Raw genomic sequence first — 25,056 nt, forward strand, 5'->3', positions numbered from 1 at the left:
CTAAGAAAATGTGATAAATAAGAAAACCAAGAAAAGAGATTATAACTGCACTGGATGTATCTTGTAATGAGATAAGGTCTAAGAGCTCACTTCAGACCAGCTGTCCAAAAGCCTGGACCATCCACTCCAGCCCACTGAATGGGCTCTCTTTCAGGTACATTCCAAGGTCTACTCTATTTTAAGAAATCTGTTACTGCTGGAGGTGTCTGTGTCTCTCCAATATATATATGGAAAGAGTATAAGTAGGAGGCAGATTAAGTAGCCATATGACTAACACTGCCATTTTACTTGGCTAGTATCAGGCAAGAGTGACTACATTCTTAGGCTGAAGTCTCCTCCAGACAGAAAGTATACTGCAGAAGAAAATGGAGCCTCTCATTTGCTGTAATTCATCTGATGTAATTTCATCTAATGTTTCAAGGACCATAGGCCATACTGCCTTTCTCTCCCTCTGAAGTAGGTTCTCCTCTATTGGACATTCTGCACACAGAGCTGACGAGAGATTCCATGTTGCTGCACAATGTACTGGCTACCAGCATTTCCCAGAGCCAGCACTAGCTGATAGTGCTCAGGGTTCATTGTGCCTTGAGCTGGTTCTCCCACTCTCTCCCTGACATAATTTGTGCAACACAAAATTGAACACAGTGAAAGAAAGACAACAGATTCTTCAGACACAGTCTAAGCAAAGCAAGATATAAAGTCAGTTCCTGTCAGTCTAAACCAGCTTCTTCCAACATCATGGTAGAGATCTAACAGACACTGGCAAGAGCAGACCCTTCTCTTGGTATTTGACTGATTGCTGTCAGATGCAAAAATACATTTGCAGTTTTGCAAATAACAATAAGGCAATATATGGGCTCAAACAGCACCAATAATTTCTCTGTGAAGACTTGGGTGACAAAAAGCCAAAGGCTAAAACTCTTCTTCAGTTGTCCTGAGTAAAGCTAAGTCATTCTGCTGTTTCCAGTACCGGGAGAAGTTGGAGTATCATCACCACACACCTCCTTTCCAAGATGGCACAGGGGAGAAAGGTCTGAGAGCCTTAATAATGCTAGAGCCCTGTGCAGACAGACAGACTGACGACAGCTGTGTGCCTCCCACATTGCATCTACCTACTTGTAGAAGGTATAACCAATCTGGTTTCCTCAGGGTAAGCAATAAAGGTTCTGAATATAAAGGTTAAGTAATAAATACAAAGCAGAGGGAAACTATTCCCTCAATTCTTTAATAAAACATTCCAAGAAAGTGCAGCACTAATGGATTTGAAAAAATAAGCACAAAGCAGCAATGTAGCACCATGTCTCCTCAAGCGCACAGAGCATCACGCACATTGACTGGTTTAAATTTTATGCAGTTTCACCCACATATTTCAGACGAGAGCAGTACTGTCCTTCAGTTCTGCATTTCCTTGTAGCAGCAGGTACAAGGGGCTGCTCTTTTCCTTGCGTTCATTAAGCACCTTCCAAGCGATAAAGACAGTTGCCAGCTAAACTAAGTGTGGATTAAAACTGCTTTTCATGTGCCCAGCTACAGTAGTTATGTGCCAACAAGTATTCTTTTTCTTTCTCTCCCCAGAATGTTAGTGTAGGCAAAAATGTGAGTACTAAACTAATTTCCAATTTAAGTATAAAAACCATTCCAGGATTCATTTCTTGGCTGGGATGGAGAATACATCTCCCCCAGTTCCATTCAGTTCCAGTGACTATTTTGGCCCAAAGGTTTTTACTTCTCCCAGGCTCCAAGTCTATGGTATGGGAGGAAAAAAGCATGACAGCTAGAAGGTAGAGGGATAAGTGATCAGGAACAAACAAGAGGGCTTGTTAATTTAGAGAACCAATTCAATGTCTCTAGTCCTCAAAAGACTAATCCCAGCACATGGCTGTAATGTCCCTATTCCTGAGGGACTGGACTTTGTTTTGCTGGAATGTGAAATTACAGGCCCATTGACTTTGAAAATCACACAGCTTCACCTGTGTTATCCAAGTGATAAGCAGGCCACCCAGCAAGGTCATAGCTCCACCGGGTCTGACTTGACGACAACACACCTACCTAAGGATCTCCCCCAGAGTACCTGTTTGGTTTCCCTAGGCAATCCACATGCTTTAGTTAAGAGAGATTTGAGGTTTGTTTATTTTTTAAAACCTAGTATGATTTTAGTTGCCTGCTTCTAAAATGTGAGGAATACCACAGTGCAAAACAATGACAACAGCAAAAGGACTCTAAGGCTAAGAACAAAAAGAGAAGTTCTGCCTGAATCTGATATCCCTACTTTTAAAAAATAATTAAAAAATGGAAAATTCTTCCTATAGCAGACTGAGCACCGCATATATGCCAGAGGATCCCTAATGCTTTGGGAGTATGGGACAAAACAGGCTGTTTTATCTTCTGTCACATTATAAAAGTGAATTTGTGCACAGTTGCAAGTACAGAACATACACATATGAAGAGCAACAAATGGCACACTCTTCGGTCCAAGCTTATTCCTCTCTTTTCACAAGCCCATGGTTCCTACGTCCCATTCCAAAAGACCTGAGTCAGGAGCCTGGTTTTGTTGCAGCATTACCTCTACAGGTGAGGAGGGAGGCAGAGGAGAGAGGCAGACAAGGGAGACTTGGGGGAAGTAGGCTTAAGGGCTTGCTCATAACCAGTCATTCCTCATTGTCAGGTGTTTAGATTACTCTTTATTTTATAACTCCAGCTTGGACCAATGAAAATTTTCCTTACCTAGGTCTGTACCTGTAGCCCACACCTCTTTTAATCAAAATTATTAAAGTGACTGAAGCTTCCAATTCTCATCTCCTGCTCTGCCCACCACAAATCCGCAGAACACTCCTTGTCTTGGTCTCCTATGAGAGCTCCTATTTCTGTAGCTTTGTATGTCATCTTCTCACCTCATCTTCTGCTGTCTTCTCTTGTATCTCTACACACCTTTATCAGAGAGATTCCCTTCACTGCTGCTACCCTCATCTCAGTGATGGACACTGGTGGGAAGTAGGGGCAAACCGACAGCACACAGCAGGTGAGAGAAGATTGCCAACAGGCCTCCATAACCTGGTTCTCATCCCCATCCTGACCCCCAGGAAATGCTCAACACCCTGAAGGCCAAATGCCTCCAGCATGGAAGGCAGGGCAGTGCTTTCCCAGGCTCTGCAGAGTGCAGGGGGAAAGGCAGTGCTGCAGTGTAATCAGAGGGCAACGACCTCACAGCTGCAAACTGTAACCTTTTAGAAAGTGTTTAATGCAGTCTTTATGGCAGCCATTATTTTTACAGTGTTTTCACTTTGAGAAAGAAAACAGAGTAAATGTTTATAACGGCTTACTAAATGAGTTCAACAGGTGAGGTGTGGCCCTCACCTGGGCCAGTACAGCCCACCCAGCAGCTCATAACCCTCAGTGTCTGGAAATAAAAGGGGTTGTTGAAAATGGACCTTCACTCAGAAAGGAAAAAGTTTCTTTCCCTGCTTCAGTTTTTGTTTGTTTCTTTAAGTAACAGACTGTTTCAGAAAAATAAACACACAGAAGGGCTCAGGGCAAAGATACATTTTGTATACAGCTTTAATGAAAACATGTTTTTCTTGTTAACACCTTGTTATATCCTAAAATCACAATACAGAAAAAACTGTGAATAAGGCTGTGTGCATAGACATCTCAGATTTTTAATGAAATTCAGAAACCAACATAGCTTCCCGCACACGCTCGTTGCTACCGCAGCATCGGCAGCTCTTGGTGGGCATGACCCTGGCTGAGCGCTACCTGTGCACTCTCCCTGCACACGCTGTGCTGCAAGGACTGCTCAAGCACAGGGCAGCACTACTAAACTTCCCACCACGCTGAAAAGTGCAGGCATGAGATACAAAACTGTCAAAGACGCAGGCCCAGAGCCACAGCCACAGGCTCTAATTTTTCATTAGAGCTCACTTTCGCAGTTTAACAGACAGGCTGCTGTCATATAAGCCAAAAGCAATCATCCATAGACTGGCCAAAATATTAGAATTACTCTGCACAGCCTCTCTGAGTTTGGGGTTGCTTTTTGCTTCACCACATTATGATTAATACCTTGCCAAACACACACTATCAGAAGCTTTTATCTGAGCAGGTTCATAAGGCCCTTCAGTACTCAACATAGTGTGTTCCACCCAGGAGATAATATTTCTGTTTCAAAAGATGTTAGCTGCTTCTTTCCAAAAAAATTCATAATTTAATTCCCTGCTGAAACACCTGAGCTCAAACTGCTGGGCTGCAGAAGTTAGATGGGATTCAGAAGACAACAGCTGCCACACAGAGCTGGAGAGAATATGCCTTTTTTTTAAAAAAAAAAAAAAAAAAAAAAAAAAAAAAAAAAAAAGGTAACACTTTTCTCTGATAATGACCCCAAAGTGGCTGTTCCTTGGTAATGATCCAGAGCCCCATGTTTCTGCAGTCTGCTGGGCCACCATGAAAGAGCAGCACATTGCTGTAATGAGTGATGGCAGTCACAGAAAAGATCTTGGGACAATGCTGATGCTGGAAAGTTCATACTGGTTGTTCTGCAGGTAATGAAATCTTACTTGAAACAAGGAGATAAGAAAAGATGCTACTGGAAATTGCCAGTGTTTGAACTCTGAAACTCAGTGGGAGGGAAAAGAGACACAGTTTTTGTGAAATACCTTGTTCTCGGGAGATTCAGAGAAAAATCCATGCTTTGGGGCACCTGAATGTTCACTCAAATCAACTCTTAAAGAAAAAGCTTGAATTCCCTCATATATTTAGTGGCAAGAGGGGGCCCTAAAGCAGGATTTAGACACACTTTATACCACATTATTAATGCCAAGAAGTTATAAAAGACCTTTATTGTTACTGCAAATCGGACTTTGAATCCCAACTGAGTACAAAAACTGAGTCTGCACTAGAATATCAAACCCAGACTTTGGTAAAGTTCAGAAATGAATCTCCCTTTAAAACTATTACTGAGTTTAGAAAATAGATCAGTCATCTGATATGTGAGGTGCAATTCCCATTAGCTTTGGAGAAATTCTCCTATTGATCTGGACTCGTAGCATAACTTAACTTCTGCATAATAATTACTGCCCTAGGAACATCACAATTTTATTATTTGTAAGGACAAAAGAAAACTGCTGCAGATTTTATAGGAATAAAGTTTTTTTGTTTCTCAAAAGGATACGGGCCTATCAAGCCTAGGAGAGAGAATAGCCTCCAGTGCAGATGGGTAGGTATGAGATACCCACTCACTCCTGCTACTACTTGAGTGCAGCTACAGTAGCATTATTTTTAGCAGAGCAGGTGTAGAAAAGGGTGATTTTGAAGGAAAGAAAACAAACAAAAAAAACAACAACAAAAAAATTAATTATTTATGCAAGTTAAATCAAAATATGCCCCATATAAATGTTTAATCAGGTTTTCACCAACTCCTCTCCATATGCTCTGCCTTGCTCAACAGCAGATTTCTAATGGAATCACTAAATATAGTTTAATAGCTTTGTATTATGCAATTCAACTTCTGCTTACAGAGTTTTTTTATTCAAAGCAGCTTCAGTAAAATAAGCACTAAAACCTCTCAGAGTTAATATACAAAGAAAAGTAGTAAAAACTATTGAAGGATTTGCCTTCTGCAGCCTATTTGTCACAGACAAGTGTTACAGGAGATGAAGTCTCGTGATATACACAAGTACAATCAATGCACATTGGGACAGATTAAGTCTTTGTCACATTTGAGAAATACAAGTTGTATTTATCAGGCAATTTGCTGGGACAGCCAAAAGAGAGGGCACTGTGTCTTCAGGACTCTAGAAGATACCAAAAGAGCTTCCACTGCTCCTTTTTTTTTAATCTCTTTTTTTTTTTCTTTTTTTTTTTTTTTCATTTTTGAAAAGCATTTAATTGAAATCAGAGACAATTTGGGACTTATTAACCCCAGCTTGTTCAGTTACCAGCTTTTACCCTACAGGGCCATCTTTTTAGGATTGCCTAAGAAATAAAAGCCAGTATCCCGGTGGACTGCCAATCATCACCAGCAATAGCAGCTCCTGAGGCAAACCAAAATACCTACAGAGCTCTTCTTCCTTTTCCAGCACACCAAAAGGCTGATACACAAGTGCTCACTCCCCCTTTCCCAAACTTAGCAATTCAATACCCTCAGCTTTCCCTCAGCACTAGCCACTCTGTTTCTTGTCTTCCTTTTTATACAAAGCAGCTGGTCCCTGCAGATTAACAGAGCCCAGCTGGTCTCCAGCCACTTAACCCCTTCTGAGCTAGTTCCACAACCCCACAAAGGAAAACAGCATTGTCAGCTTTCCAGGACTCTCCCAGGGCTTGCAATAAGAGCATCCCTACCAGCAAAGACAGGATAGGCTTTAATCTGGGGAGAAAAGCTCGCCATGGTCTGAAAAGACTTTTATATAGTGTAGTAAGCCTAACTTTATAGAGCTTAGAGACAAGAATGTGAAAGAATTGAGTAGACTTGAAAACAATAATGTCATACACAACTGTATTAAGGATTTATGGATATTATTTATAATTTGTTGAGTTTGGTGTGGCATGATCTCTGCCCTATAACTAACTTAATTATTTTGTAAAATACTCTACTGGTATGCTGACACTTTTCAAGCATGTTGTGTAGTGAATAAAAAACATTTAAACAGAGCTTTATATTCAAAAGGATTTATTCTTAGAGCTAGTGAAATCTTCAGAAACATGAGGTCAATATTATATAGGTATTTGTGATGGCTGAAGTATTTACTACCTGCTGGAGAAAATCACAAAAATTAAACATGAGTAGTTCTGTTGAAAATATGTATATATGAATTTAGCTATAGCTGCAGTAAGAATTTATTTGAAAATTTTACACTGACTATTTTTTTCACCAATCTAAACTTCTGAATAATCATTTGAAATTAGGAGTCAAGGTGTTTGAATAAAATATATTTGAGGAGAAGCCCTCCCTATTGCAACAGAAAGTGATTTTTTATATCTTTAACTGCAGAGGAACTACCAATACCTTGCAAAGATGAAAAAGGGATAATGGAGTTTAAAGAATCGAGACCTAAGAATTTAATCTAATTATAGATCCAATCACCTGTTGTCTCCCATTCCTTCAGGTTGGTTTCAATTAATGAAGTAATTTCTCCATCACTGTAGCCAACTCCTGCTCCCACCAACGAATTTCCTCTTTGGAAGGCTGTTGTCCCCTTTCCTGGCAATTCTGGTGTGAGACTGCAATCTGCTTAATATTAGTTATATTGTCTTCCAAATGAACCCTCTAAAGGAAACTCAGGATTCATGTAGCTGCAACTAGAGCTGTTCTCCAGTTCCCCAAATAGGCACCCAGACAAGTCTGGACGCCACCACTCATCTTTCCAGACATTATGCAGTTCAACTTTTGCTTTGATGGAAACAGTCCTTGTTGTATCTGTACCTCCCTTCTCCAGGCATGGGAGGAACTGAGGCTGACCACAAGAAACAAGCAACTCCTTGTAGCCCACCCCAGCCTTTAAGACTTTCTGAAAATGAAGGTGTAGAGCAATAACCCACGCTTTTACTCCACCTCAAAGGGGGGTGCCCTTTCTCATCTTTAGCTGCATTTTAGCATCTCCTTTTCGTGGGACTCCATCAGGTTGTGTAGTATCCTCTGAACCAGAAGGATTCTTCTAAGCTTATATGAGCCAATATTTTTTCCACATGAGAGTCGTGAAATTCATGGCTTCATGATGTACTTCTGACCCTGGAAAGCCCCGAGCTACAAGAGATGGAGACAGCTGTTAGTCTAGCAGAAACTGCCAGGTTTGCAAAGACCTTGCAAGAGACCCAGAACATCAGCAAAATTAAAGGACCTTGGGGGAAGAGCAGACCTTACCTCAAGTCAGACCAAAAGCAGAGCAAAGGGGGAAACAGGAAGGGAGAAGAGTTAAAGTGAGAATAGCTAAAAAGTCTAAATTAGAGACAAGAAGTTCAGCTGGAGAGCTGCTTGTTTATGCTAGGGTGATAGGTGAGGTGGTCTAGGGCTGGACTAAAGCAAGTGTGAGACAGAAGAGTATGGATCTGGTCAAGCTGGGAAGGAAAGGGTTGAATACAGACATGTATAAAGTGGGAAGGTAGTACAGAGTATAAACTTTAGAAGCTAAGACAAACATTTCTTAGAAATGGAGTATTATTTTCATTTTGAGTTCACTCCCTCTTGTGCTGCTCATAAGTAAGCTAACAGATTAATATGTGATGCTGCCTGAAGTGCAGGGACCGTGTTCATTGCATAAAAGAGACTGGGTTTTTTTTGGTGGGGAGAGAGTACAATTGAACATGAAGGACTTCAAAAATCCTAGACTGATTGTTCTACTTTTATTTCTGAGTAGAAAACCAAAATAATGTGGAGCCAGCGCAGTTTCCATTCATTGATGTCCTGAGAAACAACTGCTGCAAAGGAGGGGATGGTGGGTTTTAGTGGCTGACACACCCTGCCACTTGCTGGAGAGCCTAAAATCAAACTGCCCACTGCTTCCTACACTCAGTAATCAATCACCTCCCAGTCTCCAGTCATTTTTCACCCCATAATATTCAGATCAATGCAGTCTTACCATACCATCCCTTTCCAGAGTGTAATGTAAAGAGGTTAATAGTTGAAGGTCACCAGCCTCCATCTCTCAGCCCCTTGCCTGTGCCCTGCCCCATAGGGTGCAGCTGGTGCGGGGCTGGGGCGCAGCCTCCCTCTCTCCCGGCGAGCAGATGCGCCGGGCCCGCTGCTGCCATCAGGGTGCACCTGTTGGGCTGCCACCATCTGCTCGCCAAAATGGGAACGAGCCACACCCAGCGCCGGCTGGCCGGCTGGGGACAGCCTAATCTCCTCCTCACAGGCTTCAGACCGGCAGCCACAGCATGGGCCACACAAAGGTCGCCTGCATAAAGATGCCAAGCGGCTCGGCTCAGCCTTGGGGGGCACCTAATCCCTGGCCATGGCGGGGGGCTGCCGCCTGTGCTGACAAGAAAGGATTCTCTAAATTAATCCAGAGAGCTATTACCTGACAAGAAAGCGTCCTGTAAACTGCCCTTATTCTTAAAAGAAAGAAAGGTATTAAGTTAACATGTATACTAATATTAGGTAAATTAAGCCACAGTGGTATTTTTGAAGACTATTTAGTGATGTGTAAGCATTGTAAAGACACCACCAGTGCTGGTCCTTACTAATGGGGATGACTCGTGAGCTGCATAGGCTGAATGCTTGCTTTGGAAACTGGAGACTGTTCAGCACACGCCACAGCCGGCTCCTGTAAAGAATTACCTGACTCGCTGGTGTGAGTCTCAGCAGCCGGTGTCAGCACTTTCCAAAAAATACACTCTATCTGGAACCTGTCACCAAAGTGCTTAAAAATGCCTTTATTATCAAATTTATAAGAAAGCAAGAAATACATGAAACATAGGCAGAATTTATGCAAAAAATAAAGGTTATTTCTGAAACTTCACATTTCGATCTCTTATTCACAATGAAATACTGCAGAAACCAGGACATTTAATTGCATGACCTATTCAGGCTCTGTTTCAGTGTTCATTTTTGACATATTTACCAGCATTCTATTTAACACTGAGGCAATAAAAGGGATGAAAAGACAACCTGCCAACACTAACCCTTGTCCTGAGCCCTTCTTGCAGAGCATCCTAATTTCCCTTAGGCCATAGTAACTGCCGCATCAGACATTGGCTTCTTTATGAAGCATATTTGAGGATTTTCTAAATGTTTTTCCCCATTAAAAGAAGAAAGCTGGCACCTTACTCTCTCTTAGGGAACCCCCTCGGTCCTCAGTATTCTGGGACTTCATTCTATAATAGCTCAAACTCTCCAACATCCCATGCTGCTAATGCACCAGCTCACACTGTGCCAGACAGGATTGCTGGTCCAGGTCTGTCCAGGTGATGCTGGAAACTGAGAGCAAGACTGGTTTTCACCCAGCCTCCCTCCTTACAAGCAGTGAGAAAGCAAGATCCCCTGTGTCTGAACCCTTAAGCGCACATACCATCTGTGTTCCATCAGGACTCTGTACTGTTTGTTTGCTTTTTTTGTCCACCTGTGTATTTATGCCCGAGGGCTACACAGTGAGCTCTCAGAGACAGACACATTTTTGTTATGGGTCACTGCACTACAACGGGACTACAATTTTATTTTTTGGCATCAGTTCACATCAGGTACATTCATAGAAATATAGCAAAATAAAAAAATAATGATAATATTGTAAGAGCTGCTCATCACCCTTAGGCTATGAAGCCAGAGAGAATTATTTTGTTATGGTATATATTCAAGGAAAATATTAGACATTTCATCACTTGAAATGTTTTAATTTAGAATTGATAAAGCAGTAGAGAATCAGGTAATGATTTTACCTCTGGAGAGATTAGGACTTTTCTATCTTCAAATTTGCAGTAGCTATCTGAAGGCAAACACTGAATAGAAATACATTAAATTACTGTGAGCAATCAAATTTTTTTAAGGAAGTTAAATATTAAGTTATATAAATAAATGACAAGTTTCTCCTTTAAAATATGAACAAGGTAATTCAGAGAAAATGTTAGAACAAGTCCATCTGCTAAATTAGTTGCAAGATACTGGCGGCTACTTTTCCATTTACACTAATGATGAGAAATGTAAAAGGCCAGCTTCATAATTCAGGATGTTCATTTCAAGAGGTTCCAAGAACACTTATGCTAAATGTGTCTGTCTACCTAATCAGCCAGTTTTTTCTTTCCTTTAAAGACTGAAACACAATTATAGAACCTGTAGTCCAAATTTTTGATTTCCCTGGGCCCATACTAATATATATTTCAATGTAAGGAAAGCTGGAAGATGATAGAGTTGAATTAACACCTTTAAACTAAGCATATTGCATTCTCTTAAATCAATGGTTTCACTTGTGCCCTCAAGCAATATGTGATTTGTAAATTTGAGACATGCTACCTTTAGGCAGTAAGCAATCTCTTTAAAAACACTAAAGTAGGCAACATATGGTGGCACTGTGCAATATGAAATTGTTCTAAAGATACAAGTTTCCTGCCTCAGTGGTACAAGCCCAATTTTAAATAAAACATAGTATCATATGGTTCCTGCTCAAACACTGCAGTAAAAAAAAGCTGGCTATATGGTCATCCTCTAAACGACAGAGGGAACAGATTACACACGCACACTTGGAAATCCACTGTCTACAAACACGCCGTTACCCACTACCTTTCAATATTGTAGATACTGAAATATGACAACTTGTGCATTTGCACAGCCTTATAAGCTCATGGATTTCTCTCTTCATATTTTTATTTTTGGTTGAATCACACACACAACAAAAAAAAAAACACGGGTATTTTTTTGTTGTCAACTTATATGTGTGTCTCATAAAACACACATTCTATGTTCACATTTTTCTACTGCAGAGACCAGCTGGGTCACATTAGTCATGTCAAAGCATGTCAAGGACTATAACATGTAATTCAGTCCAATGTTACGGTGAAGGTGAATCTGTTCCATTACCCATGCAGAGAGGGGATAGTGGTATTTTAGCTTGAGGACATGACTTTTTACTTAAGTCTGCTCTTATTGACAAATGTACGTATAAATTCCCAAAACATAGCTTAACTATTTTTTTCCATTGGTCACAAGGATAGGAAAGAAATCAGAAGAGGGAAACATGTTTTATTGTTAGTCTCAATTATCTAATCTAGCAGCTGAACAATTGATTTGAAAAGACATAGGACTAGACTTGGGAAAGAAATTATTACTGTGCTGGTATGTACACGGCCAGAGCCCAACTTCTCTTCCAATTTTTGGCATTACAAAAACTGTGCAATTACTTTGATCTGTAATTTAACCTAGCATATACTGTACTTCACTGTTCCAGTCTGGAAAATTAAGAACCCTTCCTCAGGAATGATTTTCTTGTAAAGCAGGGGTAAATAAGTTTATATAAGGGCCTTGTACACGTTTGTCTTGTCTCTGTAGACATTGCACATTCTCGTTACCACAGGTGCACTTCAAGAAGGGAAATCTGAATATTCTGGCCACTAGCTGGCTCTGATCAGTCATTAATTACATGGGCTTCTTGTCTTGATTGGGTTGTCTTTCAGGCTCAGGGTCCTACAGTGTTTTTTTATAGTAGTCTATGAAAATCTATGGGCTGTATGTTGGTAAGAAAGTAGTGAAAGAGCCACTGTGATATGCTACAGTATTGATGGTGCCAGATTTGTCAGTTGTCCTCAGCCATAGATACTGGAAAGGAAAGTAGTGCTGTGCTCCTTTGGAAAGCATGGAATTTGATTAATCAAGATCTCTTAGATGATGTTTTACAAACAAATGACCTCTAGGCTAGTCCTTTGAAACTGTAAATTTAAAGGTGCCTAGATATTTAATATTCATTGACATCAATGAATTTAGACACATTACTTTAAGATTCTGACTCTTATCCTTGTGACTATGAAAGAGTTAGTGCATAGCTTGCTTTTATCTAGTCTCCATCCCCTTTGATCACCTTCTTCAGGGATTCAACAGATAGAAACAATGAAAAGTCACACACAGATGGACTAGAAGTGTCTAGTTAATTCAGGGAAGTTTTCTCCTGGTGAAAAGCTCTGAATCCTGCTGTACTGGGTGTTTGTCTGTGCCCCCAAGACAGCAGAACATCACTGCACATTGGCATGCCTCTTCTGTTGCAGGGGGACTCCTCAGGGCAGCCCAGAGATGTAGTGGCCTCATCTTGTCTAGAATATTATGCCACTTAGAATATTTAGGACAATTACACCAGTTCTGTGATTGGTATTTGACCCAGAAATAAAGTAAATATATTGGTTTTATTTAACCTTCTTTTCCTGGGCACCATCCACATTCAAATCACCTTGAGACATGCCTTGATGAGTACTGCAACCTCTTCCTTTCTGGATTCCAAGTCAAGTATGAAAAGCAAAACTACCATTTCCATCACAGGTTTAAATGTGGGTCATTTTGCTGTGCATCTTCCCTGTTTTGAAAATTTCCACAGGATATGAGTTAGTGTGCTCTACAAGGGTGAATTTTATTACAAGCATTCTTATCCAATGTTTTTCATCTGCTCCTTCTACTTAGTTTTGCATGTCAGTAGTTGTATTAATATGTTGTGTAATCATTGCATTTCTGATTTCTAACTGGATTTTTGGAAAGACAGATGGACTCCTTTCACACAACAAGGTATATCTGTGCTGAAGTGTAATGAGCTGGGAGCTGTTAGAGGAGATATTGATCTTACTCCAGCTTTTTACTTGTAATGGCACTAATTGTCTCAGGGTTGTTTACCTGATAAACAGAAGAATGAGATTACATATGTGGACTGTAGTCAAAGTAATGATGCCAGGTAAATATTTTGTCATTACTATTAGCAATGGCAATTATGAAGTTCACTTCAGCAAAAGCAAATTTATGTAAGACCTTACAAAAGACACATTTGCAACTTGAAAAATTCAAGAATAAGTGCAAGTTAGACCTCATATTTCAGAGGAGCCAGGAAACAACAACATGATGTGATTTTTTCCCATGATTTTGTATCAACAGTGAAATGCTTCTCTTAATGGAATGTACTAAAATGCTGTACAGTGGAACAGACAAATACAAGATAATTAAAGGAGTTACAGTATGATCCTTACTAAAACTGGATAGCTTTATTGTGCTTTGACTCCTGATTTTTCTTTCTAAATAATTACTTTTTATAGAAAAAACACTGGCAACATAACAATGCTCAGTGATATAAGAGAGTCAAGTTTCAGTTTTGGCAAGAATTAAAATCCAAAAGGAGTTTTGCTACCTTGCAAAACTTGGACTATAACTCGGTTTATTTTTAAACTAATTAGAGATTCATTCCACACTGCCAATCTAGTATTTGGGTACAAGCCTTTGGAAAAATTCCAAAAAAGTGACACTCAGTTACCACGGTTACACCCACAAGTGTATCAAGTCTACCTGGAAAAGATCAACCACAAGCTTAACTGGTCCCTTGCGCATACAAATGCTGTGACCTGTGAATACAATGCATTATAATGATACACAAAAACTGTGTTTGCTCTGAATAAAATGAGATTAAAGGATGCATTCAGGATTGTAAAAATCTGTCAGACAAGGTATATTGTGACAATTCTCCTCTTGGTCCTGCCCCCTTCTGCTCCCACCCATAGAAACCAGGTGGAACATTTTACCTATTGGATTAGGCTAGCAAGATAAGTGAGATGTTTGATTAGGTTCTCAAAACTTTAGGACATGTTAGCCTGCACTTACACTTTCATAACAGGAACAGGTAATATTTGTGGTATTCCTTAGCAGCAGAAAGACCCAGGTGAAACATGGCAATTTTAAATATATACTTTTATGAGAATGCTGGGACTGCTGAAATGGGAAAATCAAACAAAACAGAGATGTTTTTAATATTGCACTAGATACACATAAAATTTGCATGTACTTTTATTCAGAAGTAGCTTTAACAGAAGTACATTCCTATTCCTGTACAGAATTGGCCTAAAGATCCAAGGTATGCATATATCTGTGTGGAGAATTCAGAGCAAAGACTATGTGATAGATTTGGCAAGTGTCTCTTTTTTGTCTTTGCCTAATGCAAACAGGATTCCACATGTGATCTTTTTTCCAGACCTCTCATAAATACAAAGCAGAGGAAATGTTCTCATGAACCCCTGCAAAGAGAAGCCATCAAACTTCACCTCTGAGTTGTAAAACAGTATCATATGCTTCAGGTACTATGATAAAATCCCACTTGCAAATGGCCTTGTGCTGTCTGTGTTTCATAAATCAGATTGCAGGACAATAGAAATTTGATGTGGAAGGAGCCTGATAAACCGTCCTGTTCACCTCATTTCTACTGCCGCATGTTTCAGGCTGTTTTGTCAGCCCTTGTTTCAAATGGGCCAAGTGGAGAGGCTTTCCTAATATCCCTTACAATTTTATTCCATACTTTAATACATCTCATTGTCTGGGAATTTCCTCCTCTCATACAGCTTGAAGTTTGTCTGCTTTAATTTCAGCCAATCATTTCTTGCAATATCCCCTCTGTGCTAGGCATAAATATTTAATCTTTCACTTGAGGTTTGAATCATTTCAACAACAGTCAAAAGGAATTGAGCATTTGCATGAATAACAGAAATATCTAAAATAATTATAGCTAAAAAAAAAATGTGGATTTTGGAAAGGAGATGAAAGCTATATTTGAGAATGTTGACTACCTTCTTACTACCAGAAATTATAAAATTACTTTCTTGAGTGTGGAGTTCATCTTGTCTGATTGTTCTGATCTTCTGCAGGTCTCCTTGTTCCCAGCGCCTGCTATAGACCATCCTTGGGGATAGAGTGCTTGGAATATTCTGAGAATTTAGGGTTCACAAGAACTTCAAAGCCTGTGTCTGTCTGGTATTTCCCTTATTCTTAAAACAGGGAAAATGTGAATTTCACAGAAATACAAAACATAGATTCTAGAAGTATTTCGGTGATCACCAGTAATCCTTATTCATTGTGTCTGGTTTAATGGGGAATAAAGGAGGGAAAAGCATTTAAAGACCATTCTACCATTCTTTAATAATTTTCTCTACTTAAAGCATTAATATTTTCTACAATTTGTATCTGCAAAGGTCTGCCCTAGCTTCAGTCAGTGCCAGCTGAAGCCAGAACCTTGACACATGCTTGCTCACTACTCTGAGCACTAGAAACTTGTGGTGTCTTTCTGTACTTGAAATTCTTCCCCACTCTCCACAGTCCCTAATAATATCCTGGACATGTACCGTCATCTTTATTCATGAGAGTGCAGATGCAGCCAAATTAGTGGCAGCAAAGCACATTTTACACAGTAGAAAATACAATCTGTCTTCTTTTTGATTTTTTTTTTCATAAAAAAGTTTTATTTAAAAAAAATCAGACAGTAAGATTTAAATTCAGCACCACCCATTGCACGAGTCTGTTTAAAAATGCACAGCTGGCTTGATGATGAGTGACAAATCAAAAGTCAGAGTGAAACTTCCCAATCATCTGAGCCCTTGCCACCCGATTAGCAGAAGAAAAACAGGGCAGATGGAGGGAGACGCAGCAGTTCGGAGGGAACAGATGGCCACTACGAACTTGATATATGAAATTAATAACACTTTCTCAAATACAATTAGTAGCAGGAATACATTACCTGAATTTTCATAACTGTGAGCAAGCTGACATTAAATGAGGTTTTTCAGATTAACAGTCAATATAACATTGATATTTAGAGAGAAATAAAAAATTATATGGAAAGTAATAAGGACCTTTCTGCTTTTTGTGCTATAACTGATTATGAGTGCCCAGCTGTACAAAGCCTGCATGATTCTATAGCTTGAAACTCCCCAGATATGTGCTTTCATGATTAACTCATTTATTTCTTAAACCAAAGACAGGCAACATGAGGTTTCACACAGACTCTCACTGTGTGTCACTGTGTCACGAGAATCCATCTTACAGTGAAGGTTTCTTTGGTCCTTACAGCCAAGGGTTATAAAAATCTGGAATAAAATTTTTGGAAGATAAGATTGGTTTTGGAAATCTAAACCAAGATGTCTTACCATGGTGTATTTCCATACCTTCTGAAATGGAACCAGGTCAATTTAATTTGTCTTTAATTGGGCATCCAACACAATTAGTCTGCTTTGAGAACACTGGTTCCTTCTTTAATACTGAGGGGATGGGATTCAGAACTGGAACAAGGGAAAACATGGAATGCATTTTAAAGCCTGGCTCAAGGCTTGGAAAGAAACAGCATTATAACACTGCACATAAGCCAGCTCAGTGCATTGCAGGGACACATGTCTGGGTGAGGGGGTGACAAGGGCCTTGATTGGTTCCCTACAAGTCCTGGCATACCTAAGAGGATGATTCAGTGGATGTTTCTTTAATTGTATGTACTGACATTTGTTCATAAACTAGAGGCAGTAAAATCATCTGAGAGGTCATTTTCTCAGCTTAGAAGAAAGTGTCACAAAAAGAATTAATAAAAATAAATGCTGGCACTCTCCTAAGGAAATAGAAGTAAAAATTACTGTTTCCAAGTTAAAACTTGATTTTTTAGAGTATGAGCACACATGTACATACACCTACCAAAGAAAGCCTTTTATTTTTCCTAATATGCAATTTTTTACAGCAATGCAACAGCTGTCCCCAGAGAGCCTTACATTTGGTGTTCAATTCTTCTGTCATTCATACTGGCTTTTGAAACTTATATTCAGATGTATAAAAAGGACGTTCTTGAAAATTCAAGAGATGATTGGAAGTGCAAGAGTTGGGATTGAAAGTGCAAGAGTTACTGTATAAACATTTTCCTGAAATGGTCTGAAATAAGCAATGGCATTTTCAGTCTACAGGGATTAAATAGCTTTTTTCTGCATGGAAATCCCATGAAGGTTCTAAGAAACCTTTTAAACTTTCGCTACTTGATACCTGGGATGATATGGAAATGTAGTTGAGTTTCTTTCTTTTACTGTCTCACAATTATCACTTTTTTCTCCCTTTCCTCTCTGTTGTTATTTTCTTTATTGTTGCTCCTCAGCCATAGTCGACAGATGCAAATGTAATTTGTTTATGAATCACAGCACATATTTATGTGAATATACCATATGAATATGCTTGCAGTATGATTTCAGCTGGGTGAATACTGCAAAAGATGATTTGCAAACACTGCTATGAATAAAGGGCATGATACAAAGCTCACTGCAGTCCATGGGATGACTCCTGTTGGCTTCCAGGAGTCTGGCTCAAGCTCCAAGCCAAGACTTTCCATTCAAAGGAATACTTGCTTGCTGATTGTCTGTTGTTCATGTTTATCCAGGCAGAGCTTTGTTTGTGCAAATACTGGGATGAAGCTTCTACTCAGGGTAACGCACATTTCTGCACAAATACATGAATTTTCTCTATGACTACATATGGTCATATGGAAGTGTTATCAACACAAGAATCTATGAGTAATCATTTTTGATAATGATTTCAATGAACTATGGAGAGTTCAGTAGTCACAGACACAAGTATTTTATCTAGTTTTTCTAACAAAGATTTTTCTGTCCCAAACAGAGCTGTCAGTCCAAGACTGGGACACAGTAGTAATATGTCTGAAACAAACAGACATGGCCTTACCTCATGCTGTCTGAAAGCAATAGCACATTTGGTTTCAACAAAGGTAGGTTAAAGATTGTTCTCAGCACTGTAATTTAAAAAAAATGCTGAAAATAGTAACGAACTTGGGCTTTAGCTTTCAGAGATTTTAAGCATTTTCTTACTACTTTAAATTTCACTTCTGCAAGGTGTCATTTCGATGGATTTTAAACTCACAGGACCTTATAGAATTGGGTTTGGGTCACTGCCAGAGAGTATAGCTGTTATTGTTTGGTCTTGTATTCATAGACAATGTCTATTGTCTTTACCCAGATAAGCAGGTTTTGGCCAGAAGTACCATTTTTCACACCAGACACACAACAACATGATTGGCATCAGACTCTAATGAACAGTAATGAGAAAAAGTGTTCCAACAACAGAGTGAAAATGCCTTTTAGTGCAAATGTTAAAGCATTTCTCTTTTGATTCCACTGCCAACATTTAAGTTGCAGAATTTGGTAATGTTTATTCTTCAATTCTAGAAACTCTTTGCAACTGCCTTCAGTCTTGTCTTTTTCACTTTCTTGCATGGCAGAAAATATCTTCAAACGATGATACAAACGGGCACCAAACAAAATCTTTCTATGTATTTAAACTTTTGCTGTTCACTTGACTCAGTGACCCAGTGGTATTGTCCAGAATTGCATTAACCAGTTCCAGGCAGTTGAGACAAAAATTCCTTTCATTCATCAACAGATAAGGAGTTTTGACAACTATCCCCTGGGAGCAAGAGAGGGAAAAAAAAAAACAAAACACCAAGGGGAAAAAAAAAAAAACCAAACCAAAAAAACAACCACTCCCCCAAGAAGAGATTACAATGTAATAATGTAAAAAGCACAGTCAAAGAGTCAAAGAAAGACTAGAGGAAGCTGTAGGGCTGCCTGGGCAGACAGGGAGACTGCTATCAGAATTGAACAAGAGAAAATCCAGATCCCCCTTCCACTCCTCTACCTGTTTCTTCTCAATGTCACTATCAGTGCACACAGTGATATAAAACAGGTCCAACAAGTATTCCAGTAACTCCTCAGGACCACCAGGGCAAAACCAAAAACATTCAGGGCTTGACACTTAACCAAGGCAACATGCCAAGCTTATCACATGTGAAAAAGCCTTGTAGAGGAAAATAATCATCTTCATGTTCACAGGGTCTGGGTGTTAACTCTCCAAAGACTCTCCTGTATTTTCCACTCCTTTGACTCTTGCAGATGAGAAGGTAATTTGCACGGAAATTCAAACCTCTGAATAGATTATTGTTAGCTACAGAGGATGGGAATGAGCCAGAGATTTCTCTTTTGTATCTTAGTACTGATTATAAACAGGGCACTTGTTACTGCAGAGGCTTGCATAGCAAGATGGCCCAAAGGATAGTCAACTTTTTGCTGTGAACCAGAAATCACTCAAGGAGCAGAGGAGGGGACAGCAGTTCTACTTTCTCACAGCCTTCAGAGTTTCATTTTTTTCCTTTTTTTTTTTTTTTTTTTCCAGTGGAAAAATGAATTTTTCAATAACATAAAAATGGCTTGTGTCAACAAACTGTATTGACCCCAAACCAGAAATGGGGCCCCTGCCCAGCTGACTGCCAACATTTGCTTCGTGTCTTTCTTCACCTCTTATGCCAGGAGGCTATGAGTCCAATTCCAATATGTTTGGTAGTGACACCTCACTGAAAATGTTCTTTTTGGCTCCTACCTGAGAGGTGGCAGAGGACTAGTTAGCAGCAAACAAGGAAGACCTAAATTCAAGTTTTGCCAGATTCAGAGTATGAAATATGAGCCATTCATTACTCTACCCTCCTGAGACATTACTAGGACAGCCATTTGTTCTCCTCTCCCCAAATCACCCAGAGTTCTGTTGCAGCTTAATGTTGTACCACTGGTTATTGCTCATGATGAAAGAATAAAGCTTGTTGATGAGCCATTTTTAGGAATAAATCAGGGCATACTTTCAGTTTAGCATCTGATATTATTTGGAGGTAGCATGTAGTGCATTTGCACCTGAAGATGCATGATCCTGTGTGATGCTGAAGGCTTCAGATCCTCAGCCCTTAATCACAAATAAGTGTTAAACATTAATCAATGCTAATTACAAATATCATACTCATACACATATAGCCATTCAAGAAAAATATCACTAATTTTAATTGGAGGCTTCCAAACATATTAAAATTGTGTCTTCTTTTCTTTCAGTGAACACTACTTTATTTCTCCTCATTAGATTCCTGCCACCTGTATCTTAAGTTCCCCTCCAGTGTAATTCATAATTCCCCTTGCATATACTTTCTTTTGAGTGAGGACTTGAATCTCTGAAATGCTGTATATGTGCTGAGCACTTGCTGAATACTTAGCTCTCCACAATTCAGTGATGCTCAGCTTCACAGAGTATCGAATATTGTGGTATTTGGGAAATCATTATAATTAAGGAGAAAACTCATAAATACTGTTTAAGGCACAATTTTTTACATTTCCATCTGCATTGTGGCTGGCCAAGTGAAAGAGGTGGAGGTATAGAGATGGAGATAAAGACAAGCATAGTGTTTGCATATTCTGAGAAAAACTTTCTGAGACTTCTTTCTGAAGGGATGTATGGGAGTTGCATACATTATTTCTACCTGATGCTGGAGGGACATTGAAATATTAATTTAATCAGCAGCTAACATCAGTGGATTTGAGAGCACAAACTTTAATTTCTCACCGGAATAAAATGGAATGACGCTGACAACTACAAATAAAAGAGATCCAGATTCTGCCCCTGCTAAATGCATCAATTGCTTCAAAGTAGTTTTTGGTATTGTCAGTTAAAAATCAATAAATTACAAGAGAAAGCCTAATGAGTATGTTTATGACCAATGGGAACATCAACAAGCATCTGTTGATGAGAACCTAGTAGAATTAGTGCTGAAGAAATATGACTTGGTTTACTACCTGTAGGATTACTTTTACATTGGTGACATGCCTTTATGAAATGTTATTTTTCCCGCAGGTAAAGAAAACATTAGTTAGGAAATACATACTTTGACTGTTATTTTTCTCACCAATCTATTAGAGAGGCTGCAAATGCTGAGGGCATTGTGATGGCTCTGTAGAGGTCATCTTGGTTTCTTACTCACATCATGTATCCTTTAAGCTGGAGCCTGGAAATAGCTGTATTGTTCACATGTCTAATAACCTTGGGTTTGCAATAATGTATTATGTAGGTAAATAAATACTATGGTTCTTACAGGTAAGTCAACAAAAAGAATGAAACTGATGGTTCTATAGGTCAGAAGCAAAAGCATTAAATCCTCGTTGTTTCCTTCTGACTGGGGTAGTTTTTACTAATTTCTCTTTCTGGGGTTTCCATCAATGGTAAGTACTCTCTATGGAGTGCTCCTTTTCCTGGAGCTAGTCTACGGATTTCTTTTCTGACCTCACGCTTTCTCTCCTTGCCTCTCCGAAGAACTTGCTTTCCTGTGTTCCAGTTTTCTGGCCCATCTGCTGCCCTCCCACACATGGCAGAGGGCAACAGATGGGTGATAATCATGCGGAAAAAGGCAAATGGAGGCCATGCGGAGGGGAAATGCAGCTCTGTGGCATCGTGCCCTGGCAACACAAAGCCACCACTAGTCATCCACTGCACACACACCGTGAATCCGTCAGTGACAAGTAAGGCGTGTGGCTGGCCGGAATAGGAGCAGTTTGGGACACTGCCAGTGCTGGGTGGCTGGTTTCCACTGGTAAACATTGTCACTTATGGTACAGCACTTTCAAGGAGTAAGTGTAGCACACCTTGTCCACCTCTTCGAGAAAGGCTCATCTCCATTTTTGATATGAGGGCAAGATGGTATTTCATGGTATCTCATTTAGGGCTCCTCTAGGTTGCAGACATGAAGATAATTTGTGGTGTAAGACCAGTGAGCTCTGATGCTGGACTGAAGGAGACATTCACATAGCAATAACCAACATGTTTGCATGGGTCTGAATCCATGGCAGCTCATCTGCTTCTGATGACCGCTTGCTAAGACATGTAAACTCACTGGCAGGAGATGACAGAAGAAATGGACTTCGCAATGTCAGTCATCCATAGATGAATGTGAGCTGTCAATATGATCCTGAAGAAAAATAACAACATAAAAAAAGAGGGAAATATTGAATGAGGGTATAATCATGTTTAAAACAGCAGCAAGGATATCTCTCTGGTATGTTGGTGCATGGCTACCTCAAAAAAGCAAATAAGAAAATAAAAAGATTTGCCTATATGGTCCATTGGTATATTGCTGCACAAAGCCCATGTTCTTGATAGCCCTAAGGTTTCTTTCCAGTGCAATGTCACCCATATCTCTAGGAAATGCATGCAGTCCCATTAGTGGAGTACCTTTCCCAAAGAAATGAAGGCTACCAAAGTTATAGTTCCATAAATCAAACAGTATTAAATATTTTAAAAGGTTTTAATTGCTTACAGAGCTGTACAACCTTACAACAGATACAGAAATACTAACAGGTTGAATCTTAATATTCTGCATCATTTTCTTTAAGAAGTGTAACTTTTCTACTATGTTATGAAATGGTATGTAATTGTCATCAGTGACAGGACTTGAGGAAATGGCCTGAAGTTGTGCCAGGGAAGGTTTAGGTAGAATATTAGGGAAAAGTTCTTCACCCAGATGGTGGGTGGGCACCCTTGGAATAGGGTCCACAGGGAAGTGATCACAGCACCAGCCTGGCTGAGCTCAAGAAACATTTGGACAATGCTCTTGGACACATGGTAGGACTCTTGGGTTGTCCTGGGCAGGGCCAGGACTTGGACTTGATGATCCTTGTGGGTCCCTTCCAACTCAGCTTGTTCTGTGATTGTGCGACATCCCATGTGTTAACTAGCAAGCTGGAATGCAATATACAAATGGGGTAAATATGCTGAGCAGTAGTGCATGTTGTACTACCTTATGTTTGAGAAGCCAAATGAACAGGGAAATTCTGAACTGCTCCCTTCCAGCAGGGAAACACTCACGGAATAATGCCAGTGATGCTAGACAGATAGGCAATATTGCGGTGGTGTGTTATGGAAAATTGCAAAAAAAAAAACTCTTGACTGTTCAAGAATGTTCAACCTTCAAAACTTTTCTTGTTCTTAAAAACTATCTTTACTATTCTTGTTTCCTGTTCTATAGAAAGTACTTGTTCACATTTCTACCATATACATACAAATACACTGTATATTTGAAGAGTTCCTTTTTGCATTGCTTCTTCCCCCATACTTTCTCATATTTTACCTTTCAGTTACCAATCTTTTAATAACAGCATTTGAACAGTAAAGAAGATATTTTAAAAGGATTTTAGAAAAATTACTTTAAAATGCTTTATGCTTTCCAAGGCCTTGGATCTACAGCAAATAAGTAATACTATACTTCCCAGATAGTTTCTACCTACTGTGAGATGCTCCAAAGTGAAGTGAAATGAAACTGTATAAAATGAGACAGTGGAAGGAAAATACACATAGATGCTAATGACAAATGAGCATGCTAAGAGATAAATGATTTGTTAAGATATAATGAGTTAGTCTGAAAGTTCTGTAAGGCCATTTCATAATAAACAACATCAATAGTATTTTACCACTGTCCTATGCAGAATCAAGGTAAAGATGAGCAGTACCAAATCTATATTGGTTTTGGAGGGTTGGCAAGGTAAAACTAGTTTGATTTTTTAATTTCCTTGCCAGCTATTTCTTGTCCAAAAAGTAAACCCTTTGCATTCCATATTATTTTCCAAGAATAACAGCTTTGGATGTTTAGTTTGGCTAAATTAGACAAGCTGACCACCTGTTTGTAGAAAAACAAGACATTCTTGCAGATGGAAGTCCTGAGCTATGATAAGAAAATCTAAAAGCAATTTTATTGGGTGCAGAGAGTGAAGTAGGCAAAATACAGACACAAAAAATCTCTTTGTGGACATTTTTGAGAGTAGGGTAGATGAAACAGAATAAAAATCTATAAATGTTCTCATCTCCAGTTACATAATAAATAGGAAAAGCATCGTATCTTGAATTCTGCGGAAATGTACAGGACAGTATTGATTACTGTAAAAGGAACAGCCTTGTGCTAGCAAAGAGATGGATGAGGTTCTTTATATGCTCTTGAAGATGAGTGTCCCATAAAACTAGAAATTTGCAGTGTGTATATGGCCGTTCTTATATACAAAATGGTCTTTCAGCAAATGAATTATGATGTGTCAAAATGACTCATAGGGACTTTGCTACAGTGAAGTGTGTTTGAGAAAATTACTGCCACAGAGTAAATATTTTTTATGTTGATTAACAGTAACACAGCTGGCCTCTGACTTTGCAAATTTAATGGAAATTTCAGGGTTAATGAATGAAACTAATCCTCCCTTACTCTCTCCTTGCTTTACTTTCTCACACATGCACAAATGCACACCAAGTTTGCACAAAAAAATCTCACTTATTTTGTTGTTAATGAGAAACATCCATGCAAATCAACATAGCTGCACTACACAGATTCCAAAGAAAAGCATAGAGGTTTTAAGAGACTCATTTCTTCCAAAAAACCACATTATAGTGAATTGCACTGCTGTATCACAATTAATAATCTGCCTTATCACTATTAAAAGTTGTGCATGATAATAAAAAAATGCAAATAAATAAACGAGACATTGTGGGGGAAGACTGATTCCCAAGAGAAAGGAAATCAGTTAATCAGAAATGTTCCTGAGCTCTATAACCCGGCACTTAGGAGGGAAAGGCCCTCGCTTTGGTGTATGGCCTTAACAACCTTGCTCATATAAAGATTTCACTTTAAATCTTGCAAGGTCAAACTTCTTTTGCAGGTGTCTGGGTCCTCTTTTTATCAGCCAGGCTGGAAGTTTCCTACTTTAAGTGAAGATTTTGCTTGGTTTTCTTCCCTGCACTGCCCTTGTTTATGC

The sequence above is a fragment of the Lonchura striata genome, chromosome 2 (genome assembly GCF_050655825.1).
Source record: "Lonchura striata isolate lonStrDom1 chromosome 2, ASM5065582v1, whole genome shotgun sequence".
Classification (NCBI taxonomy): Eukaryota; Metazoa; Chordata; class Aves; order Passeriformes; family Estrildidae; genus Lonchura; species Lonchura striata.